At 42.3% G+C, this 15,311-nt stretch overlaps 6 non-coding genes across 6 annotated transcripts; all 6 read right to left on the bottom strand.

Moving 5' to 3' along the window:
- Nucleotides 1-6,160: 6,160 nt before the first annotated feature.
- trnak-cuu lies at nucleotides 6,161-6,234 on the bottom strand. Its single transcript has one exon. It is a non-coding gene; the product is annotated as a tRNA-Lys (tRNA).
- A 345-nt stretch (nucleotides 6,235-6,579) lies between these two features.
- Nucleotides 6,580-6,653, bottom strand: trnak-cuu. Its single transcript has one exon. It is a non-coding gene; the product is annotated as a tRNA-Lys (tRNA).
- Nucleotides 6,654-6,933: 280 nt separating this feature from the next.
- Nucleotides 6,934-7,007, bottom strand: trnak-cuu. Its single transcript has one exon. It is a non-coding gene; the product is annotated as a tRNA-Lys (tRNA).
- Nucleotides 7,008-7,218: 211 nt separating this feature from the next.
- On the bottom strand, nucleotides 7,219-7,292 carry trnak-cuu. Its single transcript has one exon. It is a non-coding gene; the product is annotated as a tRNA-Lys (tRNA).
- Nucleotides 7,293-7,622: 330 nt separating this feature from the next.
- Nucleotides 7,623-7,696, bottom strand: trnak-cuu. Its single transcript has one exon. It is a non-coding gene; the product is annotated as a tRNA-Lys (tRNA).
- A 295-nt stretch (nucleotides 7,697-7,991) lies between these two features.
- Nucleotides 7,992-8,065, bottom strand: trnak-cuu. The gene has a single exon. It is a non-coding gene; the product is annotated as a tRNA-Lys (tRNA).
- Between the last annotated feature and the right edge of the window lie 7,246 nt (nucleotides 8,066-15,311).

Below are 15,311 nucleotides of genomic sequence, written 5' to 3'. Positions count from 1 at the left end.
GTCTAAATGCACCGAGATGTTCATCAACCGGCTGTAATATTTGCTCGTTTGTTGTTTGGTGCTGGAGTTATGGCGTAGAGTGGATTTATCAGAGAACAGATGCAGACTGAAAACAAGAATGATTAGGGTGCGTGAATAAGTGAGTGAATTAGCAGGCTTCAAAACCAAAACAAAGAGCTGAAAGAGCTAAAACGCTCCACAAAGCTGAATAGAAATATACAATTTGACCCATATTCACTATAAAATATAGTTTAGTGCAGCTTAAAGAAATAAAAACAATTAATTAAACCTCACTATACTCTGAGACGCTGACATCCGCTATTGAAGTCATTGAACTGCGTGTCACAAGTGTTTGTATATTTCCTCCCTGGTGCTTTGTTTCATATCCTTTTTTGATGTTTACTCAAGCAGTGTCTCTTTGAACTGAATTGAAGGAGACAGAGATAATGAACAAGATGTAGGTGGTGTGTGATTCATTAATACTAATGAGTAAAGCATAGATCGGCAGCATCAAAGGTGAGATGAGACGCGCACACACGCGCACACGCACACACACACACACACACACACACACACACACACACACACACACACACACACACACACACACACACACACACACACACACACACACAGGATTCAGAGAGTAACTGAATCGTGTTTGAACTGGAGCAATGGGCAAAGGTCTCTATCTGATGCCAGTTTAATGCCCCATAATAAACTTGCCAGTCTATTTGTCAGTGATGCCCTCATCACCCCACTTTTATTGTTCTCTACCCAACCAATTAACACACTCCTCTTTCTCCTGTGTCTCATCTCAGCCACGATAACGTCTGACCAAGTCTGATCACGACATCTGTTCATATTGTCGTGTTCACAGTTAAAATCAAGTAAAAGTCAAATTTTAAGTGCATGTCTGTTGACATTGAACTTTGCCTCCTCCTACATGTCACCATCTGTCAGCAGCGTGTGAGGGATAAACAACCATACATGTACCAGCCCCTCTGCATGTAAACATGCACAGATGCTCACATACACTCGGATTCTCCTCTTACATGCAATTAAATACACATGAAGTGACGAAAAAAAATCTGGATTTGTGTCCTTCTGTCTTAGAGAAGATGATAAAAGGCACTTAAATTACTTAGCAAGTCAATTTACTATCTGTTTTTTTTGTTTTGCTGAAACCAGATGTCAAACCTTCCCATTAGCACATGGGAGCGGAAAGAGGAGCGAGCCTCATGTTGTCTATACGTGCGCTGGATGCGGATGACGGTGACTGTAGCACATCAACAGGATGGGGTGAAGGTGGTCAGGGACAGGCTCACCTTGAGGTTGGACAGCCAATCAGAGAGCAGGATGTGTGTTGCAACAGCTCCACAATAACACCTCTAACCATCCTGAAGAGACGACCAGTAAAAAACAAACCGGCGCATCATACATGAACTTCACACACTCACACATACACACACACCACAAACACACACAGACACACAGCTGGTGTCCCTTTGTTTCCTTTATTCAGTAAACGAAACACTGAGAAGCTCAGCTAGACACACGGTGAATAAGAAGACCGAGAGTACCGATCGATTTCCTGCAACTATCAACGTGTGTGTGTGTGTGTGTGTGTGTGTGTGTGTGTGTGTGTGTGTGTGTGTGTGTGTGTGTGTGTGTGTGTGACTGACGGTACACATTCATGTCTGCTCGCACAGTATTGATTCTGCAACAGGACGATCAAAGACATGTGGGAAGAAGGATTTCTAGAGAGCAATTAAAGGCTAGTTTGTGTCACTCAGTGGGTCCACAAGGAGCTTCACCCTCTTGCTGAACGTTACCTCCGTTTTTTTAATATTCAATCGCTCTTTTCATGTGGGGCCCGACGCAGGAAGAACATGAAAGACGGCTCGGATGAATGACATGATGAGGGGCAAGAGAGAGAGAGAGCGAGACATCAATCACTTGTGTTTTTTTAGGCTTAAATGGATGATGGGAGAAACAAGAGACGCCGGCACGTTTTTTTTTCTGCAATTACAATGTCACTGGTGCCGTGAATGGAAATAATGAGGATTGTGTAAACTTGTTTTTTTCATTTCCTCCGTCTTTGTCTGCTTATTAACTTCATCATGAAAGGGAGAGTGTGAGTCAGCGATATAATGGGATCTGAATTGGGGGGACATGATAAGCGTGTTGATTGAGTTTGGGAGGAGTTTGGAAAATATAAAACAAGGCCCCGGGCTGAACGTGTCTCTGTGCATGTGTGGTTGTTTGTGCATTTGTATGTTTGCCCTCTGCACGTTTGTGTGTGTGTGTGTGTGTGTGTGTATACATAATGTGATTCAGGACCACATCAGCAGAAGGACGAAGGGATGAAGGGCGTACTTAATATGGAGAGGTGCTCTTCATTAACATGAGAGCAAACTGCGGAGGGACAAGAGCACCTCTAAGTGTAACTCTCCTTACAGGCAATTTCACTCACTGATATTTAATCTTGTATATACGTGTTATACGTTAGTGAGCAGAGTATAGAGCTAGAATAGTTGGAGTTTCTAAAGTATGTGGCACAAGTTGTAATAAGTGGCTCACAGGTGCCACTGTTCACCGCAACGTTTCCAAGCAGCTTAATGAGGGATGTGCCCGAGGTGGATTATTAGGCTCAGCACACAGCACAAATAATTGATACTGTTAAATAATCTGTGAGGACTCCATACCTGGGTAACTTTGTTGAAATGCAGCTAACGAGCCTGAAAGACTTGACACATTTCATGTTGTTAATTTGGTCATATGGTGGTATAGTGGTGTGTTGACCAGTTCATATATTCTGTCCCGATTCTGAAAATTTGTGTCAGCACAGAAAAACATCAGCTTTCCCACAGATACTTTTAAGGGGATGTTGTGTCTGCCGAGGAGGTTTTTGTTTTCACCCCTGTCAGTTTGTATTTGACCAAAAATTACTGCACACACTACCACTAGACTTGGTGGAAGTTTGTGTTAAAGGGATGGTTCACCCAAAAGTAACTGCAGCCAGTTCTGGCAAGAACCGCAACAGTAAGTAGGAGGGAACTAATTGGGCAAATAAGACTAATAACATGGTGTAAATGACGTAGTTTTGAGTTGGATTCTTTTCTGTTGTTTTTTTTACGTTGGAAGAAGGAGTCACCAGTTACTTCAATTGTATTGGATTTGGCTGAAACTGGACTCAAACACTTCACCCACCCCTCCATCGGCAGAGTGGTGAGTAGATAATGAGGGGATTTTTCATTTTTGGGTGAACTATCCCTTTAAGGGTCAGGGAAGAACCAATTAAATTTTGGTGCAGATCCAGGATGTTTTTTCTCATGCACTTTCTCTAACATTGTAGGCCTTTTCAAAAAAAACATTTTAGTTGATTTCTCAGAGAATAGTTCATAGATCTTAATATAGATAATATAAAATAATCTAACATTCTTAGGGGACTGATATTTATGAGAGTGTGCACCAGATCTAGTGCATTTAAATGTGGTTTCATAAGGGGACTGTTGGGCCTTGGCGGAGGTACGCACTCGACTCAGTGACATGCTAATTTAAATTACAATGGTGACTATGACCAGTTGTCTAGTGAATCACTCCTCAACTAAGATTCCTTCACCAAGGCTCAACAGTCCCTTTAAATTCTGCACCAGATCTGTCATGTTTGTTGGAACATAGTTCTCATGATTGGAGATACACATAAACTGTTGATTCCCTTCTGAATCTACATGATCTCAGCTACATAATGGTGGTAGTCACAGGTTTGTAGCCCTGTTTGTTACGTACAGCAAGTGAAAAGAATCCTATCCTCATAGATGTCTGTCCCCAACATGTGCCTGGTGTGTTTCCATCAAGATTCATGAATTTGTCCCCGGGAAATTGGTGAACATGTAAAAAAAATCCTGCATCTCTGAATGTTAAAGTGAAAAAAGTGAAACTGGGCTTTAATGTAATGGGTTCTTTCTCAGCCCAGGTCCCATCCTTGCAACAAGTCTTGCTGAGATCCATTTTGTAGATTTTGTGTGATCCTGCTGACAAACAAACAAACCAATGGAAGATGGTGAAAATCTAACCTCCGTGGTGGAGGTCATCATATAACAAGTAATGTAAACAATTTGTCCAGTCGCAACAATATCTTGGGAAGGTCATGCAGCCGCTTTCTCAGCTGAGTCTGGTCGAATTGTTGCATTTGCAGTGAGGAGACCGAGGACCAGCGGAGATCATCGTGTAATTGAAATGTCACCGATTCAATCTCTGCACAAAGTAACCAACTTGCTCTGAAGTCATGAGTCCTGTCAAAGGGCACTTTAGCAAGACACTTAACTCTTTTTTTTAAATCGGGCCAGAGCATCTACAGAATGCTGTGAGGAAAGAACAAGGGTATTTCTGTAATGGGGGATTTGACTTGACAGTGTGTTGACGTCGTGTTTGCAGATTCAAAGTATTTAACAGACAAATAAGCCACAACTGGAGGTTTACACTGAAACCAGTGAACAGCTTGTCAGAATATTCTCTTTGACACACAACAAAAATCTACAAGCTCACACACACACACAGACAAACACCTTTACAAACTCACACACACACACACACACACACACACACATGCACTCGCCAGAGGCAGTGTTTGCTAATTACTGACAGGAGGATTCTCAAGGGGACAAGGAAAAAAGAGAAGTACCCCTCGGCATCTTGGGACCTGTTGTGCCCTCCAGCATCGTTGGACCTGCAGTTCTCCCACTTAATCACCATTGCTGCCAGCTGGTCACGTGATCAGGGAGGAAGTAGGCCATAACAGAGGAGCAAGAGAAACCGCTGGAGTGTGTATGTGTGTGTGTGTGTGTGTGTGTGTGTGTGTGTGTGTGTGTGTGTGTGTGTGTGTTTGTGTTTGTGTTTGTGTGTGTGTGAGAGAGAGAGAGAGAGAGAGAGAGAGAGAGAGAGAGAGAGAGAGAGAAAAACATATTAGCATACTTACACTTAAAACCCCATTTAAGACAGACACACACAAACACACACACATGCATGCATTCTCATATCTAAATATACATACACAAAGAAGAAGACTGCCAAATCTCAGATGATGAAATGAACAGCCTGAGGATTTTGGAGGTTGAGCCAAAACAAACACACACACACACACACAGTTGCATCCATTAAAATCTGCAACTTTAAGGAGAATTTGATCGTTCTATACAAATAAATATAAGTCTATATTGAATCCTCTAACATCACAAATACACACAAAACATTTTTCAAAAAAACAAGGACAGATCCATCACACACATCCGCCTCTCACAATAGATCTGCGCCTTGTTGTTCTGTGCAAACATATGTCACTTTGCTATTACCTCTGCTGACTCATCTGCATCAAATTGGCTTTGCTTCTGCTAAATCGGGTTTTTCTGGCTAAACAACTGAAATTCTGACTCCCTTGTAGCAAAGGTGGAGCTAATGGAGTCGCTCCTTAATGTGATTGGATCAGAGTTTGTGAACATTATCATTTGTAAACCGTTTAACAGGTTAAAGAATAGTAACTGTTGTTGGTCGTGGACTCATTTCATCTTGTAAAGCTATAAGATTCTTTGTTCACCAACTATTAGCCGCCTTTGACTGCTGTGAGTTTCTAGAGCTGCTGGAAATAATGCTGATGAGAGCAGTGGCAGTGAATTAAACAGACATGGACTGTTGAACCGAACCAATGAGCTGGAAAACATTCATTCCATACATTCACACTCACACCCACACATTAGAGTTCCATTGATTCTGTCTTTTGTGAATTATGTTTTTAGTATTTCTTAGTCCATATATCTGTTCTGATGGCACATTTCAATGTGGGCCTTCTCCCGTTGACATATATCCATACAGTGATTGGGTGACACGGATCATCTTTTAGATCAAGTTGGCCATATTGAAAATGAAGAGACAAGATACATATCCCAGGAGATGACTGGTTTACAGATAGTGTATTGTTCTAAACTCTGTTTGACCACATTAAGAAAAATGAGAGGACTAAATCCAAAGCAAGAGGCACAATTTTGCTCCATGTGACTAAGCACATCCATACCATGCTCTGGGAAGACATCCAATCAGTTGCAGTTTTCACTCTTGGCATCGCTATATCATCAAGATAGAATGCTCCACTTAAAAGCTTCACCGCCCAACGTGGGGCTCGAACCCACGACCCTGAGATTAAGAGTCTCATGCTCTACCGAACTGAGCTAGCCGGGCTTCTTTCAAGAAAACAAATCAGACCAAAGAAGAAAGTTGTGCGCACAGGACACATTTTCAGTTATAATTATTTGTCTTTCATCAACAGAAAATCATTACCCAAGCATAGTTTTGCACTTAACATCTTTGACCACATGTTGCGGTAGCTGACCTAGCAGGACCACTTAGCATACGTCTTTGTCTACATGAACAAGCACATCCATACCATGCTTTGGGAAGACATGCAATCTGTTGCAGTTATTACTCTTAGCGTTGCTATGTCATCAGGGTAGATTTAAATTTAAAACAACTTTATTTGTCCCGAGAGGCGAGGGGGGCAAATAATGCTCCACTTAAAAAGTTCACCGCCCAACGTGGGGCTCGAACCCACGACCCTGAGATTAAGAGTCTCATGCTCTACCGAACTGAGCTAGCCGGGCTTCTCTTACTTAAACAAATCAGACCAAACAAGAAAGTTGTGCGCACAGGACACATTTTCAGTTATAATTATCTGTCTTTCATCAACAGAAAATCATTACCCAAGCATGGTTTTGCCTTAAACATCTTTGACCACATGTTGCGATAGCTCAGCTAGCAGGACCAATTAGCATACAACAAGCAGATCCAGTGCATGCTCTGGGAAGACATCCAATGTGTTGCAGTTTTTACTCTTGGCGCCCCTCTGCCATCAGGATAAAATGCTCCACCTAAAAACTTAACCGCCCAACGTGGGGCTCGAACCCACGACCCTGAGATTAAGAGTCTCATGCTCTACCGAACTGAGCTAGCCGGGCTTCTGTCAACAAAGAAAATCACACCAAACAAGAAAGTCCTGTGCACAAGACACATTTTGCATTATAAATACCATGCTCTGGGAAGACGTCCAATGTGTTGCAGTTTTTACTCTTGGCATCGCTATGGCATCAGGGTAGATTTAAATTTAAAACAATTTTATTTGTCCCGAGAGGCGAAGGGGGCAAATATTGCTCCACTTAAAGATTTCACCGCCCAACGTGGGGCTCGAACCCACGACCCTGAGATTAAGAGTCTCATGCTCTACCGAACTGAGCTAGCCGGGCTTCTATCACAAAACCATCACACCATACAAGAAAGTTGTTTGCAAAAGAAACATTTTCCATTATAAATATCAAATCATCAATCAACAGAAACTCATATCCCAAACATAATTTTGCCATAAACATCTTTAGCCCATAACTGAGCTAGCAGGACCACTTAGCATACGTCTTTGCCCACATGAACAAGCAAATCCATACCATGCTTTGGGAAGACATGCAATCTGTTGCAGTTTTTACTCTTGGCATCGCTATGTCATCAGGGTAGATTTCAATTTGAAACAACTGTATTTGTTCAGAGGGGGGGGCAAATAATGTTCCACTTAAAAAGTTCACTGCCCAACGTGGGGCTCGAACCCACGACCCTGAGATTAAGAGTCTCATGCTCTACCGAACTGAGCTAGCCGGGCTTCTTACACTGACACAAATCAGACCACCCAAGAAAGTTGTGCGCACAGGACACATTTTCAGTTATAAGTATCTGTTTTTCATCATCAGAAAATCATTACCTAAGCATAGTTTTGCCTTAAACATATTTGATCACATGTTGCGGTAGCTGACCTAGCAGGACCACTTAGCATATGTCTTTGTCCACATGAAGAAGCAGATCCGTTGCATGCTCTGGGAAAACGTCAAATGTTTTGCAGTTTTTACTCTTGGCATCACTATATCATCAAGATAGAATGCTCCACTTAAAAGCTTCACCGCCCAACGTGGGGCTCGAACCCACGACCCTGAGATTAAGAGTCTCATGCTCTACCGAACTGAGCTAGCCGGGCTTCTTTCAACAACAAAAATGTGTACAGGACACATTTTCAGTGATACATATCCATCATCAACCAAAAGGAAATCATTACCCAAACAATTCTAGAAAGACCTTGTACAAAATCACTAAGCTTACCAGACAAAATGATTCTAAGATGGCATCAGCAAACATGTGATGAACTGAAGTTGAGATTCCTCATCATCTCGTGGTGTGACAGTATCCTGTCCGATTGATCCATCGCCAAATCAACACTGTCACCTCATGTTGATGAGCTGCATTACAGAAAAAAAGGAGGACTCAACCTTCACATGCGGAAGGCTTCCATACAGATGAGAATCGATCTACTAATATTTGTTAAATAGATCCCAAGCGCACACAGAGAGAGAGAGAGAGAGAGAGAGAGAGAGAGAGAGAGAGAGAGAGAGAGACCAAATATTTACCTAGTTAAGTGAAATTGGTTAATTCCGAACATGCCCCGAGGGCTACTATCAAAGAATGACCTGCAGTTCACAGATACTATAAAGTTTTTTGAGAAATCGATGTTGGGGTGGACTAGAACAACAGGAGTGCCCACACATAAATTCACAAACACACAAAAACACACAAGTTGGATCAATATCTTGTTTGACGTCGCCGTCACCTTCACCAGATCTGCGGAGCAAAGCAAAACGCAGTGTGACACTCCAATCACTGAGAGGTGACAGTGACTGTGATCACGAGCTTATGGAGGAAAATTGTCGAAAAATGTCACTAAAAATATGATGCCATAGTGTTTGTACAAAAAGACAGGAAACTAATGCAAGGATCAGACAAAGCTCATATGTGTGTGTGTGTGTGTGTGTGTGTGTGTGTGTGTGTGATTCCATTGTTTTCCATAATTTGAGATTTAATTGTCGCATCCTCTTTGTCCTCTGCAATGTTTTAATGACAGAATCAGTGCCACCAGCTGCTTATCTCAAAGCTCTCAACTCCAAACATTTGCATAATTGTACTGTATGTAGCAGTGGGTGGAAACTTGCCTTCATTTGCATTTTCTTCTGACCATTCTCAGAAACCGCTGTTGTAAATCTGTCACATTGAGAAGGAACTATGCCTCTAGAAGAAGACAACGAGTTCAGTGCCATGGGATGAAAGTCCAACACATGGGAACAACTTTTACAGCAACTTCTTCTCCATGGCGTTGACCCACAGACGCACAGCGCACTCTTCAGGGCACAACTACAAACAAGTAGGAATCATGTTTGATTCCATGTCTGTGAACTTGTAACAAGGAAGCTACCAGTGCTCCGTGTTTCTCCAGATGGTTAATGGAACTAGTTTCAGGGATACATCTTGAGAGGCGTCGGAGCAACACGCAAGGTTTTCATGAAAAATGTGAGAGCACCTAGGCCCCAATTTATAGCCCCTTAACTTTCCCGAATGAAACCCAACATTTTGTGTGATACCCATTCCGGCCTATCCTCACCATATGCTTGATTTATTTACTGAATGATCGATTACTATATGCTGTAACTCTGTAGTATGTCTCTCATTTTTTTTCCTTTGTGATTATTGTCTTTTGTTTGTATTGTATGTTTAGAAGGGTGTTGATGTTTTGGTCTGTGTGATGAAAGTTAAGAAGAAAAAGAAGAAGAAGAAGAAGAAGAAGAAGAAGAAGAAGAAGAAGAAGAAGAAGAAGAAGAAGAAGAAGAAGAAGAACATGTAACGTGCAACTCATCTGACTCACTGTCCATCTAAAAAAATACTGGTGTTGCCTGAACCCAGTATTAGTTACACATCACAAGGAGCAGTGTCAAAGTGACAGAACATTTCTAAGATAACTGACATCACAAATGAATGAATCGCTCACGACAGTACAACTGCAGCTGTGACTGTCTCCTGAATTCTCCTCACCAGCATGAAATTGTCCCCACATTTACAAATTCATTGTGAAAATTATATAATTGCAAACTTAATCCCATTCACTTCAATTCCACTACCGAGTCAAACAAAAAACTTTTGGTTATGATATATTTCAACAGCGTAATGGATAAAACGTGTTTTGGAAGACAAATCTTCTGTAACTGAATAATGCCCACACAGAATACCTGTATTGCAGAATGATTGGATTTTGAGAGGCTGATTGGCTTGATTCAATTTGTGCAGGGGGTTGCCCAGACGGCTGCTGTGCTGCTGCCGACACCGATGGTGACTGATCACAAAGAAAGGCATTTTTACAACACAGTGTCTCGAGGCACAGGCACGTTTGAAGCATTGGAAGAAAAAAGTTGGGCTTTAATGTGTGTGGGCCTGTGTGTGTGTGTGTGTGCGTGTGTGTGTGTGTGCGTGTGTGTGTGTAGTAGCCCAGCTCTCAGCGCTTTTTTTCCCTCCCCAGTGCTGCATGGATTTGCATCTCATTGACAAAGTTACTCGGCAACAGAAGTCACTTTCTTTTGCGAGTTGCACCAAAAAGCCTCGGTAACGACCCGTTTGAACCAAAATAAAAGCATCTCTTCCCCCGGTTATTCTCACTGCCTCAAGTCAAATGGAAAGAATAAACCGTGATAGATGAAGTTCTCATTTTTCTGGCTGGTTTGTCCCTTCTTAGGCAGCACAGTGTTTACAACAAAATAAATAGCCATAAATAGATCTCTCTCTCGACCAAGACAGAAGCATATGGATAAAACACAAACCCACAGCCACACACACTTTTAAAATAATAGTTCTAGAATATGTCAGGCTGCATCTGTCACTGCTTCCATGCAGTCAACTGTGGCCAGATGTTAACAGATTAGAGAGGCCCTGGCCTTGGCAGGTAGACTAATGGTTTCACATACAAATACACAGGTACAGTATATACAGGGTGAGCACACACACCCTTAAACATGTGTGTGTGTGTGCTTGACACGGATTGGACTGCATGGATATACACGTCTAAAGTGGCAACCATCTTCGGCTCAGTGGCTAATCAGTCATTGATTGTTCTATCACCATCCATCCATTCGTCCATTATCTATATTGCTTTTTACTGTAAAGGTCAAGGAGCTGAGCTGTAGTCAATCCCAGCTGATATTGGACGAGAGGCGTGCTACAGCCCGGACAGGTCGTCAGCCCAGCACAGGTCCCACATACAGGGACAAACAACCATTCACACCACTGGTGAATTTAGAGTGTCTGATTGACCTGACCCCAATCAGCATGTCTTTGGACTGTGGGAGGAACGTGGAGCAGATGCAGAAAACTCAGACAAGAGTAGAACATGTAAACTCTACACCCGGGACAAACTGGAGGTGGAACCAGGAGTGGGGGTTTTGGGGGGTCAGCAGCAAAGAAAACATCTCAAAATCCTACCATCAAACTGAATAGAGTTGTTCTGCAGCAGAGAACAGCTGCACACATATTTAAGGGAGATAATTTTAAACTTGGTCCGTCGCCTTCAATTCATCACATGAAACACTAAATGTCAATTAGTATTTAGTTTTCACAGATAACCACAGAAACGTTAAGGAGTGATTTTCTTGATCTAGTTTGCCAGTTAAAATTGAGTTTGACAACTTTAAGGTATTTAAAGGCTAAACATGAACTGACAGATCATTCTGAGAACACATCTGAATCAGCTGCTCCTACACTACTTGCTGAGAACTGCCTTCCAGCATGTGTCAGGTCGAATGCTGCAAAACAAGAATGATAGAAATCATTTTAGTAATGAGGAACTTGTGGTGCATTCTCTGGATGATATATAGGTTACATCATGCATTATAAGTAAGTAAAAAGATTTAAAGAAAACAGTGGACAAGTGGTTGGCAATGTTTTCTAAATGCAAGAAGGTTTGAATCTGTCTGCCTGAGTTTTCATGTTTTCCCTATGTCTGTGTGGGTTTTTTTCCAGGTACTCCAGTTTTCTCCCACAGTCCAAAAGCATGCATCTTAGGTTAATTGGTGTGAACGTGAGTGTGGATTGTTGTTGTTGGCCTTGCGATTTGCTGGTGACCTGTCCAGCCTGTATTCCGCTTCTCGCCAAATGTCAGATGGGATTGGCTCCACTCCCCCTGCATGCTTCAAAGGATAAGCAGTAGGGATGATGGATGGTCTTTCTTTCCCACACATGGATGAGAAGTTCACGTAGTAAGTGTGGAGCTGGAGTGAGAAAAGCAAATCTCTTTGCTTACAAGTAATGAATGGAACGAAAAGTTCACTGCCCTCCAATCTACAGTATTTTCTTCATTTTACCTGAACACAAACAAAACTAACAAAGCAAAACAGCAAACTTCCTGGAGGCTTCCCAGTGAGGTACAGTAACCAGTGCTTTGCTGAGCGATGGGACAAACTGCAGTTCCAGGATGTAACGCCACAATAAAGTCATGAATTGTTTTGGCATTGCTGCTTGTGTGTGTGTAATTCTGTCGGGCTCCATGTCCCAGTGATTTTGTGAAGTGGTTTCCATGTCGAGAAAAGCTCTCATTGTGTATTCACTCTCACTGAACTGAAACACAACTGAGCAGTGGATATTACCCATGATCCCCGGCTTCCTGAACCAGAACAGCTGCAGCTGCAACAAATCCACCAAACTCTGTTTAGAATTCTTCATATCTTAAAAATTTCCTTTCCTTGCTGAATATTAGAGATTCAATATTGAAGTTACACAGAGCAAGAACAGACATTCAGGGTGAGGAGTGGGAATGAAAGAGGAAACATTCTCTCTATTCCAAGTCTCTATACCTGCCTTACTCTTGAAAATGTATTTTATCAAATGTGTGGATCCCTATAACACTGAGCTATTTACCCAGACCTAGATAAGATTTGTGAGTGAGTATATATTATGAGCCATGAATCAGTCAACACTAATGTCACCATCATTGTGGAAGATGATTGTGGGGAAATGATCTTTTTCTTCCTCCTTATTTAGGAGATAAACATGACAAAGTGAAGTTATACGTTTACTGTTTTAGGGGATTTTGGTTCTCGATTTATTCGGACCAGAAATAAACCCAAAGCAAACACAAAACACAAGTCAGAGATTAAGTATGAGACATTTGGATGAAATATTGGTCAAACAACCTTAACTGGATGAGCATGAATGAGGATAAGTCTGCAGAGGCCTTTTCCTATTGTTCTTTAAAGCAAAGCCCAGTTGCTGTAAGAGTAGATCACAGGATTACATTCAGCTCTGCCTCAGTTTCTCTCTCAGGCATTCATTCATTCCTTGCCAAGTTCACCAGTGTGATACCGAGCAGGGACGCGTCTCGCTTTCAGCTGCAGCGGAACAGTTAGCCATGAAAGGATCAATATCTCAGAAGAAGCAATACATTGTGTCGATCCCCAGGTACCAGGTACTTGGCTTCTTCCCAAGACACAATTCTGCAGGAATAAAAATGCCCTCATCTGATGTAGTGTAAACGCAAAGATATTGAGACCCCTTATTTTAGTGGATGACAACCCCTGACACCCCACTGTACCTCCTCCACTTGCCGCGCACTCATGGAAAGAATTGGGTTTGCATACTTGCTTTTTGCTGAGATGAGGCCTCCAGCATCCAATTATTTCACTCCTTTAAATGCATTCACAGCAAAACCCCTTTCAAATGCCTATTCTCTGTTTCTCTGGGTGTAGGATGTGATTTCATGTCTTTGTAGCCCCCCCTCCAGTCAGCACGGACTCGGATGCAATTCCCAATTTCTGAATGTACCCCTGCCCCGTCTATATTACACTAATCTGTGTGCCAGATGCCATGGGGACAGATCACAGCGGAAACAGGTGGGAGAAACTCTCTCACAGTTTCCTGATTTAAACAGGTAGCAAACTCATCTCCTGGCGGAAAGGATTTTGCTGAATAATACTCTCCTAATTCTGATACTCCTGTGGCTGCTGGACATCACGCTGTGATGAGTCCCCTTGAGGGAAGCCCCCCGCCCCCTTTTACTTATCTCCCTCACCCCTCTTTTGTGTGTAATAATAATCTCGGCTGAGCGGCTCCATCATCGCCACTGAGACAGTTAATGCCGGAGAAAGGCCCTTTAAGTGATTTTGTAAACGGGGAAGCGTTTCTCACCCATTCTGCTCCCTCTGCCTCTGTCCTTCTTTTTATTTATATTTACTGCACCACTGCTACTCTTTGCTTTGTTTCAGCTAATGTGTTAGTGTTTAGAGATTCCATTAGCCTGCTGCATTCATATTAAAAACAGTCCAGACGCTAGAAGACTAATCAGCCAATCACCGCAGCGAGTTGAACATAGATGTGATGTATGATGGTAGTTTTCTGAACAGGGGCTTTGCAATTAGAAAGAAACCGATGCTCATTGTGTCTCTAAGAACAGACCAACAAACCTTATCAGCCAGGATACAGGGGTGAGCATAGCAGCCATCAGCAGTGATAAACTTCACGGCCGAGGTCCAAACAGAATGAAATCATGTCTGTAAATTACATCCCTACAGTCAAGAAGTGGTCGGGAAGCTGATTCAACAATCCTGCTCCAACATATCAAAGAGAATTCGATCTTTTGGTGCTCTCAGTTTGGTTTGATGTAGGTGCCCCCTGCAGGTATCTTATGCCTCGGCCCTCAAACTCCCTTGAAACGGTGCTGTACAGTTGAGATAAGCAGATTTTTCCCGAAAAAAGAAAAAGATGCATGAAATATGTCTTTAAGTGTCAGTTTAAGATTAATATAAGAATGTTGCAATGCATATGAGGAGATAGTTTGTCAATGACTGACTGAACAAGATCAACAACATAGTCTTTGTTGTCTTTGTTGTCCATTGTAACTGGCATTAATCCAAGACTGGATTACAAAACCAGTAAGAAGCATTATTTCTAAATGCTCTCCTGCTTTCTATTAGTTATCAGTTAGCAGCATTACACAAAAACTACTGGAAGGATTACCACGGAATTTAGTGTAAGGATGTGGTGTGGATCAGGGAAAAACCCATTCAATTTTTGTGCGGCTCTGGATAAATGCTTCTAAATATGTCGAGATAGGGCATCAACCTTGGCAGAGCTATGCACTCTCAGAGCACCCTTTTAGTTGTCAGCTGTGTTTGTCTGGTTGTTATTCAGCAGGACCACACAAAAACAAACCAATTATCAAATTATGTGGGGGGGGTCGGCCATGACCTGTGGAAGAGCCCATTGGATTTTGGACGGATCCGGATAAAGAAGCATGAGGCACCTGTTTCTAGCACCTGTACCATGACCTGGATGACTGAGAATCTCCACAGACATATCGTTACTATCTCCACTTTTGTGCAAAGGGTCCATGTGGACAAACACTGTGAACTATGCCTGGT

This window comes from Hippoglossus hippoglossus, chromosome 14 (genome assembly GCF_009819705.1).
Source record: "Hippoglossus hippoglossus isolate fHipHip1 chromosome 14, fHipHip1.pri, whole genome shotgun sequence".
NCBI classification, from domain to species: domain Eukaryota; kingdom Metazoa; phylum Chordata; class Actinopteri; order Pleuronectiformes; family Pleuronectidae; genus Hippoglossus; species Hippoglossus hippoglossus.
This window is presented reverse-complemented; position numbering and strand designations above follow the sequence as displayed.